The sequence below is a fragment of the Bos indicus x Bos taurus genome, chromosome 3 (assembly GCF_003369695.1).
Source record: "Bos indicus x Bos taurus breed Angus x Brahman F1 hybrid chromosome 3, Bos_hybrid_MaternalHap_v2.0, whole genome shotgun sequence".
Lineage (NCBI taxonomy): Eukaryota > Metazoa > Chordata > Mammalia > Artiodactyla > Bovidae > Bos > Bos indicus x Bos taurus.
In genome coordinates, this window is record NC_040078.1 from 72,317,054 (window position 1) to 72,334,019 (window position 16,966).

The following is a 16,966-nucleotide window of genomic DNA, read 5'->3' on the forward strand; positions in this document are numbered from 1 at the left end:
GATGCTTGGGGCTGGTGCACTGGGACGACCCAGAGGGATGGTACGGGGACAGAGGAGGGTTCAGGATGGGGAACACGTGTATACCTGTGGCGGACTCATGTTGGTATATGGCAAAACTAATACAATATTGTAAAGTTAAAAAATAAAATTAAAAAAAATAAAGTAGATTTTATTACTATTATCCTGGGGAAAAAATAAAAGATATAAAGATTTTCTTTATTAATGACTCCAACCGTATTTCTTTAGATACAGAAGTTTTGAACGCAAATACATACAGAAAACAAGTTTAGATTGCATTATCCTGCAAGTCATTACCAGTAACATACTGCAAAGCAAAACAGCTTGGAAAAGAGGGGGAGGGAAAGGGGAGTGAGGGAGCAAAGATAAAGACAAGGAATTAAATTGATCAAGTGGAATAGTTTTTTTGTTTTTTAATTCTTGGGAACCACGAAGTCCTTGCAAGCACAGCTTGTTTTTGCAAATTACTTTCCAAACATGTACAAAATGGAACCAAAACAGAGAATCCCTTAAGAACCTGAAGAGGTACAACATTAAAGGCTACGATTATCCCGTAGCAAGTATTCCAGCCTTTAGTTGCCAGCTGTTTCCTCTTCCTGTTCCCAAAAGTTACGTCTTCCCTGTGATTGTTTTCATTTCCTGTGTGAATATAGGGCTTCGAGCACTTGATGTGGTAGTGCAGGTAGTCTGGGAACGTATGGATCAGGTTGATGGTGTTGTCTTGAGCACTGGCATTGGATTGGCAAGGTAACAGCACGAAGGTGATATAGCCGATGTTGTGGCCCATGGCGACTTCAGGATCTTTCAGCTCTAGGGGAGGTTCCCCCGTGTGGCTGAAGAGGACCTGCTGGGCTGTGTGGCTGGCTCTGCCCTGCATGAACACCTTTCCAATGACCACATCATCTGTCATCCTTAAACACTGTGTTGAAGACTACTGTGACTTTGCCCTTTTTTGACTCAAACATACATGGTCTCATCATCCCTATAATGGATAACTGCCCTGTTCGCTCCTTTCTTGCCCTCTTCTTGGAACTGGAAGTATTTCTCAAAGACAGAAGCAAAACAGTTTTGTTTCAACATGCCAGCCTGATGCATGATGGAATCCTTGGATGCAGGCAGATTTTCAAGGTGATATAGCAAAGAGACATTGTATCCTGATTCTGGGTTTACCAAGTAACTTCCATATACCCTCTTTAATAACTCATCAGCACCATGTGCCTGAAGTTCCTTGTAGAATTTCAAAGAAAAACTGACCATCACTTTTATTTTGTCTCCGTTAGGATTTGAAATATTGTCGAGACTGGCTCGACAAGCAGGATTTCTGAAAGTGCCATATGGCGAGAGAATGAGAAACAAGACACAAGAATTCAGTGAAAAGCAAGGAAAAGAGGACCAACGCTGCTCCAAGGTGAAGGTGCCGAAACTGAATCCAAGCCAGCTTTATTATACTTTCAGCCATGAAAGAAAGAATATGTGGGGAGCTAAGCTATAACTCATGTGGCCTTTAGGGCCACAGAACAAAGTGATCGTTAACTATTGAGTAATTAAGAAACAATAATCAATAATGAATCAGTAACTCAAACTAATATTCTTATCTATAGATTTTCCACCGGATACATGAAACATATGACTCTGAGACGCCAGTTGAGAAATGGTCTGGGGTTGGTTTGGTGACCCCAGTATCATATTTTGTTTTCAAGACTATGAACTGTTCCCTCTGGACTTGTTCCAAGACTCCCATGCCTTATAGCATCCAGTTTATCAATAATTATAAATTTCTTTTGCAGCCCTTGACAAGGCCTGCTTTTCTTTTAGTCTTCCTATCTCCTACAAAATATGATAGAGGACTCCATCAAAATCTGCAAAAGTTACTTCTACAGCTTCTGGTTTGTTCCCAGCGGCTGCGTTCTCAAACTTGAGCATGAGCGTCTCCTCAATGATATGGTTGTTCACCTCCAGCAGGATCATGGTGGCCACTGGCCCCTGAAACCTGAACCTGCCTGGCAAGAAGCCACCGTCGCTGCCGCCTCATGGACAAGCTTGGTCCCCACTGAGCCCCTGGCTCTAGATGGCCACTTCCAAGAGTTAGGTTTAAATCTACTACTACTTGTGCCTTCTTTTATTTGCTCTTTGTCTGTTCTTGCATTTTCAAATTGAGTATATTTTTTCTGTTTTTATTTTTTATATATTTTTTTGCTTACTAAAATTATTATTATTTTTTAATTTAGTGGTTCCTTCAGTATTTACAGCATACATCTTTAACTTATCACAATCTATCTTTAAGTGTTATTTTACCTCTTTACACATAAAGCATAAGAATACCTGCAATAATATGCTTCCTACCTGCCCCCCAGTCTTTGTGTTATCTACCTTAAACTTCTGCATGTGTTTTAAATTTTATGTTCCATTCTATTATCTCATAAGAAGGATTATATAAGAAAAAATTATTGTATATTTACACATGTAATTGCCACTACTGTTAAACTCTTCATTCTTTTGTGCAGATTTACATTTTTATCTGATGTAATTTTCCTTTTATTTGAAAGGTTTCCTTTAACATTTCTTATAGGTTTGTCTGCTGGTGATAAATTATTTTAGCTTCTGCATACAAAAATATTTCACCTTCCATTTTATAAGATATTTTCTGGAGTTTAAATTCTATGTTGACAATTTTTACCTTTTAGTACTTTAAAGTTGTTACTCTACCACTTTCTCCCGTCTTGTTTGCAGTGAAAAATGTGCTACTATCCTGACCCTGACCCTTTATCTTCATTTATAATGTATCTTTCTTTCTCTGAATGCTTCTAAGAACTTTTCCATTATCCTCAGGTTTGAGTAATTTAATTATAATGTGTCTTGGTGCAGTTTATTTTGTGCATGTGCTTGGGATTTATTATATCTGTAAGTTTGTAGTTTCTACTGAATTTGAAAAAGAAAATTGTCATTTTTTAAGATTAAAATTTTTCATTTCTGTATTTAATTTTTGTGGTTTTCTATCACTATGTCTTCAAGTTTACCAAGCTTTTTCTTTCTTCAATGTCTAGTTCAATCACTCAGTCATATCCAACACTTTGCAACCCCATGGACTGCAGCCCACCAGGCTTCCCTGTCCATTACCAACTCACAGAGCTTACTCAAACTCATGTCCATAGAGTCAGTGATGCCATCCAACCGTTTCATCCTTTATCGTCCCCTTCTCCTGCCTGCAATCTTTCTCAGCATCAGTCTTTTCCAGTGAGTCAGTTCTTTGCATCAGGTAGCCACAGTATTGGAGTTTCAGCTTCAGCATCAGTCCTTCCGATGAATATTCAGGACTGATTTCCTTCAGGATGGACTGGTTGAATCTCCTTGCAGACCAAGGGACTCTCGAGTCTTCTCCAACACCACAGTTCAAAAGCATCCATTCTTTGGTGCTCAGCTTTCTTTATAGTCCAACTCTCACAAACATACATGACTACCGGAAAAACCATAGCTTTGGCTAGATGGACCTTTGTTGGCAAAGTAATGCATCTACTTTTTAATATGCTGTCAGGTTGGTCATAGCTTTTCTTCCAAGGAGCAGGCATCTTTTAATTTCATGGCTACAGGCACCATCTGCATTGATTTTGGAGCCCCAAAATATGAAGTCTCTTGCTGTTTCCAGGGCTTCCTTCGTGGCTCAGATGGTAAAGAATCCACCTGCAATGAAGGAGACTTGGGTTCAATCCCTGGGTTGGGAAGATACTCTGGAGAAGGACATGGCGACTCACTTCAGTATTCTTACCTGGAGAACCACCATGGACAGAGGAGTCTGGTTGACTACCGTTCACTGGGTCACAAACAGTCGGATATGACTGAGCGACTAAGCACACACTGTTTCTATTGTTTCCCCCATGTATTTGCCATGAAATGATGGGACCGGATGCCATTATCTTCATTTTCTGAATGTTGAGTTTTAAGGTAACTTTTCACTCTCCTATTTTACATTCATCAAGAGGTTCTTTAGTTCTTCCTTGCTTTCTGCCATAGTGTGGTGTCATCTGCATATCTGAGGTTATTGATATTTCTCCCAGAAATCTTGATTCCACCTTGTGCTTCATCCAGCCCAGCATTTTTCATGATGTACTCTGCATATAGGTTAAATAAGCAGTATGACAGTATACAGCCTTGATGTACTCCTTTCCCAATTTGGAACCAGTCTGTTGTTCCATGTCCAGTTCTAACTGTTGCTTCTTGACCTGCATACAGATTTCCCAGGAGGCAGGTCAGGTGATCTGCTATTCCCATCTTTTTAAGAATTTTTCTGCAATGTCTAACATTAATTTCATCCACTGTAATTTTCATCTCATATTTTGAAGTTTTCTTCTCTCGAATTACAGTGTGTGGCTTTTTAAATACATTTTATTTCTGTACTTAAATTCTGAATAGATATACTAGAGCTGTATTAACTGTTTTAACAGCTTTCTAATTCTAACATCCACATTAGTTCTGGGTCAGTTTAAAATGATTGATTTTTCACTTCATCCTGCATTCTGTTTTCTACTTTGCAGGCCTGGTAATTTTGATTGGATATAAAACGCTGTGAATTTTACCTTTTTCTGTGCTGGATTTTTTTTTTTTTAATTTCTGTAATATTCTTGAGGTTTGCTCTAAGATGTAATTAAGTTACTTAGAAACAGTTTGTCTTTTCAAATATTACCTTTAAATTTTGTTTTGCATTTGCAGAGAAGTATTAAGACTAGAGCAATTATTCCCATCTACTTAGAAATGGCTCTTTTGAGTTATTTATTCAATGCTTCATGAATTACAAGGTTGTTCATTCACTGGTAGAAACAGTCACTATTCCAGACCCTATATGAACACTGACCACTATTCCTTCTAGTCCTTTGGGTGATTCTTTCCCTGAGTAGCTTTCGGGTATGTACACAGTTATCACTACTCTGCTGAATACCGTAGGAGAACCCTCTGCAGACCTACAGAAAAACCCTCTGTTTTTCTTTTTATTCCCCATACTCTGTCCTGCAAACTCTACCCACCTTGACGCTTAGCAATGGCTTCTCATCCCTGGCAGTCTGCTGAGCTCTGTCTGCATTTCCTGCCCTGTCTTGTGGTCTGAAAACTGCAATTTCAGAGCCATCCTCTACTGTTTTTCATCAATCAAGAAGATGCAGTCATTCATGGCCTGATATCCAATGCCTTAGAAACAAGTTATTATTATGACACAGGTTATTTAATATGTGAAGCTGTGGCTTTTCATGTATGTGTGCTAAGTTTTTTCAGTCATGTCCAACTCTTTGTGACCCTATGAACTATAGCCTGGCAGGCTTCTCTGTCCATGGGATTTTCCAGGCAAAAATACTAAAATGGACTGTCATGCTCTCCTTCACAGGATCTTCATGATCCAGGGATTGAACCCACATCTCTTATGTCTCCCGCATTGTCAAGCTGGTGGCTTTTCACATAGGATTGTAAATTAATTTTAGCCCAGTTACTTCGTATTGTCTTGAAGTAGAAGTTCCATTGATTTGCTTTTGCTTTTAATGAATATCCATAAGTTGACCCATTTCTATTTCCTCTTTACATTTGGGAATTATGGGGTAGAAATGAGGAAAGAGAACTCTATTTATACATTCTGAAAAATCTTTGGGGTATCAAATAAAATTATTAAAAAAAGATGTATTATTTACTCAAAATGGGTATATAGGAAAAATGTTGCTTTGCCAATCACCATAGCTAAAAAGAGACAGGATTTTAGTTTTGTTTCTTTGCCTGTTTTGAGAGAAGCTTCATCCTTCAGTATTGGTGGGTTGATCTGACATATTCTATGTACATTTTAATCTTTAGAAAATTACTTTCTTCTTTAATTTTTTTAACTTAGAGTTTTATATAAAATAATTTCTTCTCATACACTTCCCTGTTGCCTGTCCTTCATACTCTGAAAGCATAAGCACTTTTCCATCTTGATTCATGTCATTACATGTACATCCATTTGATAATTAAAGGAAGAATTTATTCTACTAGTTCCTAAACTTCTTTAACTCTAATGGTCTCTGTATCATTCTACATCAGGATCTTGGTTATACTATTGACATTACTATGCCTTGATAATATTATTATGCAATGATTCCAAAATCTTAAATCAATTCCATTTCTGTCCAAATGTTATTTTTCCCTTATCACATTCCACTTGCCTTCCATTTTATTTTTTTCAGTTAATATTCTACAATTTATTAAAGTAATCAATTCCTTATAATATTCTAATTTCTTCTCTCTGGTTCTATTCCAAGAATAATTTGGAAAAACATCATTCCTACATGAACCCACCATTTAGTTTCTCCACACCTGCCCTATGAAGGTGACCATTGATGTGAAAATAATATACAATTAATATAGATGTCAGAAAATATTTATGATTGCCACACTCAAAGATAATCTACATATTGCCCAATAATCCTTCACATTCCACTAGTAATCACCCTCTTAAGTGCTCCATATAGACGATTTCAACTGCCTCGTGCCTCAGAGCACCCACATTTCTTCCTTAGTCTCTCTACATTTCAACATCTTACCATTTATTTCTTGCTATTTATAGATATTTGTAAGCAAATGTTTTGGTTTTATTTGATGAATAGAAAATGTTGTCTCCATATAGTGTCTTCAAATTTTCATACTCCATTTAACCATTTCAGACACATTCCAGTATGGCTTCAATCCTCTACTTATTGAAAAGCTTCTTTACTATCACAAACGACCCCTGTTTCCAAATAATGCATTTTTAATTCTTAAATTTCTTGAAAATCTCCTTGATAGTCACATGTGTTGTTAACATTCTCCTTGTAGCTACACTCACTCACACACTCCTGGATTTATATTCCTACCTCACTGGCTTCTCCTGAAATCGTTTTCTTTCTCCTCTATCATACACAAACAAATGTTGAATTTTCTTATGGTTCTTCTTTTTGTCTCTAGTGTCTTTCCATAGACAATCTTATTTAAGTCCATGACTTTAGCTGGATGCCATACTATTCATAAGCTCTTCTTATCTAATTTTTGTTAATGATACATACAGAAACTTAAACACATCAGAAATATATTTGATTCTTTGATTTCTCACTTTATCTTATCTCCCAAATGTAACTCATTTTTAAGTTTGATATATTCTACATTAAAACATATCTTTAATCAGATCTCTGTTTTACAGTGAAGTCGTACAGCATCATAATTAAGAGTGTGGACTGTGATATAAAGCTTCCTGATGTCCATTCTCTCCTATCACTAGTAGCATGATCTGTGGGAAGTTATAACTCCTCCAAACTGTAGCCTCTCATCATAAGAACTCATACATAAAACGTTTAGCATTTGCTGACATATACTCTTAACAAATATTAACAAATATTAATTCAAAATGAATTTAAATATAAAACACAAAACTGTAAAACTCCTAGAGGATAGATAGGAGACAATCAAGATGACCTTGCATATGGCAATCACTTTTTAGTTATAACAGCAAAGGCACAATTCGTGAAATAAATAACTGATAAGCTGGACTTCATTTAATTTTAAAAATTGTGCTGAAATGCCTATCAAGAGAATGAAATGGCAAGCCACAGAATGAGAGAAAACATTTCCAAAAGACAGATGATCAAAAACAAATATTTAAAATATACAAAGAACTCTTAGAAGTCAACAACAAGGAAAGAAAAATGCTATATGATTAAAAAATGAGCCAAAGATCCTAAGAGACACCTCACCAACAATATATAAAGATAGCAAATAAGCATATATAAAGCTATTCCACATCATATGCCACCAGAGAAATGCAGTTAAAAAAAAAAAAAACAATTAGATGCCACTGAACACCTATCTGGAACACTGATAACTCCAAACACTAGCAAGGATTTGGAGCAAGAGGAACACTCATTTATTGCTGGTAGAAATGCAAGATGGGTCAGCCACTTCGGAAGGCAGTTTGGCAGTTTTTTACTCAGCTAAGCATAAGATTCAGCATTTATTCTCCACGATATTTACCAAAAAGTAGTTCAGAACTTAACAACAACAACAACAAAAGTGCACTAGGATGTTTATAGCGATTTTGTTGACAATAGGGGGAGGCTGTGTATATGAGAGGGCAAGAGATATAAGAATAAACGTGGTATTTTTCTCTCAACTTTGTTGTAAACCTGGTGCTGTTTAAAAAAAAAAAAATCAAAAAATAAACTTCACAAACCTCAGAGGAAAATAAATACCCAGGATGGTGTATGGCACATCATAAAGTCTCAATAAAGGTTACTTATTATAATTATTGTTGTCATTGTCATTATTTTTATCAACCATGCTCAATAGTGCAACCCTAGTTTATGTCAATAAAACATACATTCTGCAGTATCATTTGACTGATTTCTCTCCTTTCAATTTTGCACCTTTGCTATATATACCTATCTAGTAGGCAGTGGAAATGAGCTTTTAAAATGTAAATTGGAATCACATTATTCTTCTAATTTAAAATCCTGTGTGCTATCCTTTTTCACTTTGATTGATTTTGAAAATACTTTTGTTCTGTGATGCCAAATATAATCTGGTCCCTGAAATTTTCCAACTCGAAAACCTGCTACTCTTCATCATGTTTCATTCATACCACTTAGCCGAAAGAGGTTTCTCTTGCTAAATCATGTCCAGACCTTTCTCCTATCCACCCTTTTTTCCCTGGCCCTCCCCATCCCCCTGACCCATGACATTTTATCTTTCTGGAATACCCCTTCAAATCACTCTTCACTTTGTCTGTCTCTTTCAAACTTTAGATTGCCACTTAAATAACACTTCCTCAGACAGACCTTCTCTGACCACAGTCAATTTTAAAAATCTCATTAAATTTTTTTAAATTTAATTTTGTTTAGTAAATTACACTGTGCTGGCTCTTCTGCGCTGTGCAGGCATTTCTCTAGTTGTGATGAGCGGGGGCTACTCACTAGTTGCAGCGCCCAGGAGCTTCTCCTGTTGCAGAGCACAGGTTATAGAGCAGGTGGGTTTCAGTAGTTGCAGCATATGGGCTCAGCATTTTCAGTTCCTAGACCCTAGAGCACATGCTCAATTGTTGTGATGCAATGACTTAGTTGCTCCATGGCATGTAGGATTTTCCCAGACCAGGGATCAAACCTGTGTTTCCTTCATTGGCAGGTAAATTCTTTACCATTGAGCCACCAGGGAAACCTCTCATTCTTTACCCTTACAAAAATTTCCATTTTTTTCTGGACCATATCATAGTTTCTAATTGAATACCTAACATATGTATTACTTGCATATTGCCTGTTCTCCACATGACTCCATGAAGGTTATGTCTGACTATGTTGTTAATCACAGTATACCCAGAGACTTGTGTAAAACATAGGAAATGGCCTAAATCTAATAAAATATTTGTTGAATAAATAAACACTCAATCAACTGAAAGGATATGCATTTTGATTAACTATTAAGGATTAAAATTAGGAACTGCATATTTTCAAAGCACTTATAAAATATTAATTTAGCTAATATTTGCTAACTACTTGTATCTGCCAGGCTAATAAGTTAATGTATATTTCTCAAAAAAATCTATAAAGTCAACAATTATATCCATTGTTCTGATTTAAAAAAAATTGTTCAATTAGATTATATAACATGTCAAATTACCCATATGTAAAGAACAAAGTCTCTAGATCTATGATGTTCCAGGATCTTACTATAATACAGCATGGCTCTCAATACAGATTAGACATTGTGCATTCAAAATTGCTAATTTATCAGAAAATTACCTCAGAAACCGAGGTACACAGAGTCAAAATGCCTTGCCAAATGCTATAGAATTAACGAACAAGAGAGAAGGCCTCTGGACTTCCATCCAAAGTGTCTTTATCTCCCTTGTTGAAATACAAAGAGCAGCTAAAACAATAGTCAATCATTTCAGAAAATCTTAATAACTTATCTTGTTCCAGCAGGAGGTCTACAAATAATTTGCACCATTGTTAAAGAGTTTTCTTCTTTCCTTAGAGGGATTATGCCTGTTCAGTGCTTTAGGTTTTTAAAAGGTGTTATATTAGTCTTTGCAATTTGACACGTTTGAAGTACAAGGGAAAAAAATCAAAGCATATTGCAAGAAATATGTGTTCTAATCAATGATTACTTTTGGGGTCTTTTAAATTTCCTTCATCACATTTTTTTATTATATTCTAGAAAAATATGGTATTATTAAACAGATATTTTTAAGATATTCAGACTTTCCTATCATTGGTAAATTTGAAAGCTATTCTAAAAGCAGGATGGAGATGGAGATGGAGATGGGAGGGCGGTTCAAAAGGGAGCGGTTATATGTATACCTGTGCAGATTCATGTTGAAGTTTGACAGAAAACAACAAAATTCTGTAAAGCATTTATCCTTCAATTAAAAAATAAATAAATAAAAAATAAATAAAAGCAGGATGACAGTAAGAAGCAAGACTGAATAATCATTGAAAGATATCCAACCAGCTTTTACAAGATATCATTATTATGTCTATCTACCTAGCATATTTATATTGTTCTGAAAAGATGATTATTATCATATATATATTATATCTAACATATTGGGAATGTTTTATGTTTTAACAAAAGGATTTTGACCCAGTAACAGCAACAAAAGAATGTCAATAATAACACTTCTCATAAATAGATAATACTTACTTTAAAAAAAAAAGGGTGGCAAGCACTGTGCTCTGATCATTTTTTTCATGCTCCATCTCATTTAATCTTCACAATAACTTATTATTAAAAAGAAAATATCTTTGTCATTCCATTTCACTCAGAAGAAAATTGCATTTCGGAGACTTTAATTAACACCTATGAGTTCCTTGCTGGTAATGAAAGAGCTGTCATTCTGACCTAGATCTCCCTGGATCCCAAGTCCATAAACTTATCCAACACAATAAAGTTGAACACTAAAATGATACCTTTGGAAAGGGCTTATTTCTCAACACTGTTAGAATATGCTTCAGTTTCTCCAGTGTGTCATGAAGGGTTGAGAATCATTAACCTACACCAATAGCTTCTTAAGTACTTGCAAATAGGAAAACCAAACTATTCCAAATTGAGTAAGCACTGTTCTGTATATACTGGATCAAAAAATGATTGAGATATACATGTATGGCCACTGAAGTGGGTTGGAAGGAAGGAGTGTTTCAAGAAGAAAGGGAGTCATGGAGAGAAGAAAAGAAAGGGTGACTTTGTTATAATGAAAGTAACTCAATGTGATTAAAGCTTATAGTGTGAAGGTGTACCTAGTTAACCCCCCTCACCTGATAACCTTAGCAAAATCATTGTCACTTCTTCTCAGGGATCCATCTCATTCAATTTCCCTTTCTGTAAAGTAATTCTTACCTTGAAATAATAAATCTTACACTATGGGATCAATGTGAGAATTGGGTATATCAAATGTAGTGTTATTTAAGCAGGGACTTAATATATAACAGTTAAATTGCTGGATGAAAGGGTAGATGAGAGGATGTGGCAAAATGAACTTCACAGGTAGGCATGAGGAAAAGTGTGGGGGACAAAGGAAATTTTGTCATATTAGAAGTCTCAAATATATTCTGAATAAGATTTTTATTTCAAAAAAACAAGATTCTAACCACACAAAATAATTTATAGTGAAAAACCAATGTAGAGCTACATTTCAGCTATAAATAAATCACTGTTCTGTTCCTATTTTGCCAGATTCAGAAAATCTACTGAAGTAGATTGCATGCTCTGTTTCCGTGATTCAGGGAGATGTCAGAATCAGGGAAACAGAGCATGCAATTTACTTCAGTAACCCACACATGAAGTTATTAGTCAGCATTGTGCCCCACTATCTAACACCTCAAGAAAAGCCAACGATTTAGGGATGGAAAGAAGGAGAGGACTGTAGTTGATATTTAGGAGGTTAGAGGGATAAGTTATGGTGAACAACTGAATATGGGTATAAAATCAGCATCTGACAAATCTAGGTTTCTGCTTTGGACATTATTTAACCAGATTATAGAGCTTGGGAAAAGAGAATTTAGTTAAGTTTTGTCCATTTGGAGATTATAAAACAGGAAAAAAATCAGTGGGCATGAACAGGAAGATGCTACATATTTATAGTAAGAACACCACTTTTATTTAGAAAAGAAACATTTATGATCAAAGAGCAAAATGTCTCATTTACTACAAATGCTCCTCAGTATATAATAAACACAAAGACAAGTTCCACCAGTAATATAATGCCAAATAAATGAGATTAAAAATGAATTCACACTGATTGTGTTCATATTAAACATGTTTACCTAAATCTTATATTACTTACCTAGAAACCAAGAAAGTTGAAAAGTTAAAAACAGGATTTTATTAATGTGGATAAAGGCTACGTTTTGCTTTGTTTTTATGATGTAGCAAACACCTGTAATCCTTGAACTACACCATGACACAGGCAACTAACTCTGCTAAATATACAAAGAGCTGATCCATTCATGTGTTTCATAAAATATTCATGAATTTTAATCTTTGTTCATAATGAGGTTTTTCCAAGAACAATAGGAATACACTTAATTCCAAAATTAAAATGACATAATCTGCGACACAATATTATACTATCTTTACACTGAAAAAAAGTAACCTCAATATCTTAGGATCCTATAGACTCTGACATCTAAGATTTGAGAAATTACATGTTCTCAAACTAAATGAATAACTGATATAAAAAGGTGAGGGAAAGGTTGTAAGTTTTTCTCTACAATAAAAATTCTATGTTGTAAATAGCAGGAAATCAAATGAAAACCAGTTTAAGGAATAATATGAAGTGAAAAGTGAAAATGTTAGTCGCTCAGTTGTGTCTGACTCTTTGTGACCCCATGTACTGTAGCCTCTGTCCATTGAATTCTTCAGGCAAGAATATCAGAATAGGTTGTCATCCCCTTCTTTAGGGGATCTTCCTGACCCAGGGATTGAACCTGGGTCTCCCCATTGCAGGTAGATTCTTTACTCTCTGAGCCAGGAAAGAAACTCATGTAATTCAGCTGTAGAAAGCTGGATTTGGCTTTGAGAGTGGCTAAGTTCAGAATTATCTCAGTTAGCTTTTGGTTGAGTATCTGCATTTCTTAATATTGCTCAGTTGCCCCAGATTTCTTCAACTTTATAATAATGTCAACATACCAAGTGGACAGGAGAGTCTGATTTCCTTTAGAAAATTGGTTCTCATTAGCTTTGATTGGCTTCACTTGGATTCATGACCCTCCCTAAAGAAATGTTTAGAGCAAGAAAAATGAAATGTGTTGACTGGTTTTCTGAAATTACATCTTCTGACTCTGGTGACCAGAAATGAGGCTGACTTCATCCAAAACATATGAGCTGAGGTTAGAGTAGTTATGATGTTTCGCAAAACAAACTGATGACTGTTGATAGATGCAGAGAGTGTTGATGCTGCACTTCAAAATTAGTAAATTTCTAATCTGTATAAATAACTTACAAATTTTCTGTCCCATATTGTTTATTGTTCTAAAACATAGATTTGAAAATATTTTAAGATATTCAAGATTTTCTAGTGCTGACTATATCAATAATCTTTAGCATTTTATGAAAAGTCTTTCACAAGCTGCCTTCAGGACTTATCCAGTTTCATATTCTGCTCCTGTCTATTCATGACTTCCAATACTTCTATGGCTCCAGTGCTCTTACAATATCCAACATGCTTGGAAAATTACATACTCCTTCATGATTCTGAGTAATGGCTTATGCCATTCTAGACCCTAAGAAAACAAAAATCTTAATCAATAAATACTAGATAGTTCTCTGGAATTCTAGACCCACTGAATTTTTCAAGTTATTACAATGTACAAGCAATGACAATACAAACCTAAAGAATTTCTTTATATGACTAGGTAATTATTCATGATATATGTGCCAAATAAGAGTAAAAAAATGTTCAACTGTAAGATATTCTATTTTCACTGATCAAATTGGCAATTTTTAGAAGATACTGTTAATTAGTCATGGTGGAATGACATAAACCTCAAGCACAGCTTGGAAAAATGAAAATTTCTATGAAATTTCTGAGCAACTATCAATGTAAATCAAGATCTTCAATATTGCATAATGCTTAAAAATTGGAAGCAATATAAATTTCAAATAAAGTTTAGATATTTTATGATACTTTCAAGTGATGTTTAATACTTGTACTATGGGATCACATCAAATGTTTTGAAAACTATGTCACTATAGGGGAAAATGCTAATCACACAATGTGAAATTAAATACCAGAGATAATTTTTCACATGTAAGACATATATATATGAATTATAATATAAATGTGTATGTATGTATATATATATAAATATAACATATTTTACACACATTTGTATTCACATACATCAAGAATTGTACAAAATAATAATTGTGGTTTTCTTTGGACTTGTCTAGTGGCTTAGCTATGAACAAAGCTAGTGGAGGTGATAGAATTCCAGTTGAGCTATTCCAAATCCTGAAAGATGATGCTGTGAAAGTGCTGCACTCAATATGCCAGCAAATTTGGAAAACTCAGCAGTGGCCACAGGACTGGAAAAGGTCAGTTTTCATTCCAATACCAAAGAAAGGCAATGCCAAAGAATACTCAAACTACTGCACAATTGCACTCATCTCACACGCTAGTAAAATAACGCTCAAAATTCTCCAAGCCAGGCTTCAGCAATACGTGAACCGTGATCTTCCTGATATTCAAGCTGGTTTTAGAAAAGGCAGAGGAACCACAGATCAAATTGCCAACATCCACTGGATCATGTAAAAAGCAAGAGAGTTCCAGAAAAACATCTATTTCTGCTTTATTGACTATGCCAAAACCTTTGACTGTGTGGATCACAATAAACTGTGGAAAATTCTGAAAGAGATGGGAATACCAGACCACCTGATCTGCCTCTTGAGAAATTTGTATGCAGGTCAGGAAGCAACAGTTAGAACTGGCCATGGAACAACAGACTGGTTCCAAATAGGAAAAGGAGTATGTCAAGGCTGTATATTGTCACCCTGTTTATTTAAATTGTATGCACAGTACATCATGAGAAACGCTGGACTGGAAGAAGCACAAGCTGGAATCAAGATTGCTGGGAGAAATATCACTAACCTCAGATATGAAGATGACACCACCCTTATGGCAGAAAGTGAAGAGGAACTCAAAAGCCTCTTGATGAAAGTGAAAGTGGAGAGTGAAAAAGTTGGCTTAAAGCTCAACATTCAGAAAACGAAGTTCATGGCATCCGATCCCATCACTTCATGGGAAATAGATGGGGAAACAGTGGAAACAGTGTCAGACTTTATTTTTTTGGGCTCCAAAATCACTGCACATGGTGGCTGCAGCCATGAAATTAAAAGACGCTTACTCCTTGGAAGGAAAGTTATGACCAACCTAGATAGCATATTCAAAAGCAGAGACATTACTTTGCCAACAAAGGTTCATCTAGTCAAGGCTATGGTTTTTCCTGTGGTCATGTATGGATGTGAGAGTTGGACTGTGAAGAAGCCTGAGCGCCGAAGAATTGATGCTTTTGAACTACGGTGTTGGAGAAGACTCTTGAGAGTCCCTTGGACTGCAAGGAGATCCAACCAGTCCATTCTGAAGGTGATCGGCCCTGGGATTTCTTTGGAAGGAATGATACTAAATCTGAAACTCCAGTACTTTGGCCACTTCATGTGAAGAGTTGACTCATTGGAAAAGACTCTGATGCTGGGAGGGATTGGGAGCAGGAGGAGAAGGGGATGACAGAAGATGAGATGGCTGGATGGCATCACTGACTCGATGGACGTGAGTCTCAGTGAACACCGGGAGTTGGTGATGGACAGGGAGGCCTTGCATGCTGCGATTCATGAGGTCACAAAGAGTCAGACACGACTGAGTGACTGATCTGATCTGATCTGATCTGAGTGGCTTAGCAGTAGAGAATCTGTCTGCCAATGCAGGAGACGTGGTTTTAATCCCTGGGTTAGGAAGATCCTCTGGAGAAAGAAATGGCAATCCATTCCAGTATTCTTGCCTGAAAAATCCCATTAACAGAAGTACCTGGAAGGTCCATGGGGTCACAAAGAGTCAAATACGACTGAGCACATATGCACACACACACATCATATATTCTTTATATTTCAAATATCCTTCAAGAAATACAATTTGTTTTTTTAATTCAGAAAATTATATTTTATACTAGAGTATAGCTGATTAGCAAGGTTGTGTCAGTTTTAGGTTTATAGCAAAGTGATACATGTGTCTATTCTTTTTTGAATTATTTTCCCATTTAGGTTCTTATATAGTATTGTCAGAATTCCCTGTGCTATAGAGTAGGAACTTATTGGTTATCCATTTTACATATAGCAGTGTGTACATGTCAATTATAACTTAAATCATAATCGTATCTCCTTCCTATACTATTGACTCAAATCAGGTGATCACCGTCTCTTCTCTGTCATTACAATATTCAAATTATTTTTCTCCCTGCCTCTTTGCCCCATATGCATTATCTTGAGCTTTGACGTTTACTGTTCTAAAACATAGATTTGAAAATATTTTAAGATATTCAAGATTTTCTGGTACTGACTATATCAATAATCTTTAACATTTTATGAAAAGTCTTTCACAAGCTGCCCTCAGGACTTATCCAGTTTCATATTCTGCTCCTGTCTATTCATGACTTCTAATACTTCTATGGCTCCAGTGCTCTTACAATATCCAACATGCTTGGAAAATTACATACTCCTTCATGATTCTGGGTAATGGCTTATGCCATTCTAGATCCTAAAGTTTTTTTTTTTTTCTTCCCCCTTCCCAGTTGCCAAAGCCTCACTAGAATATTTTCTACTCTACTAAAATCTCCCCTGATTCTCCAGAGAGGTAGACTTAGTCTGTCTTCCTGTATCTCCCATGCACAGAAAACCATTTGGTAAATGAATAAATAAATAAACACATGAG

At 35.8% G+C, this 16,966-nt stretch overlaps 1 pseudogene; it reads right to left on the reverse strand.

Annotated features, from left to right (window-relative positions):
• Positions 1–406: 406 nt before the first annotated feature.
• Positions 407–1,986, reverse strand: LOC113890337 (annotated as a pseudogene).
• Positions 1,987–16,966: the final 14,980 nt, after the last annotated feature.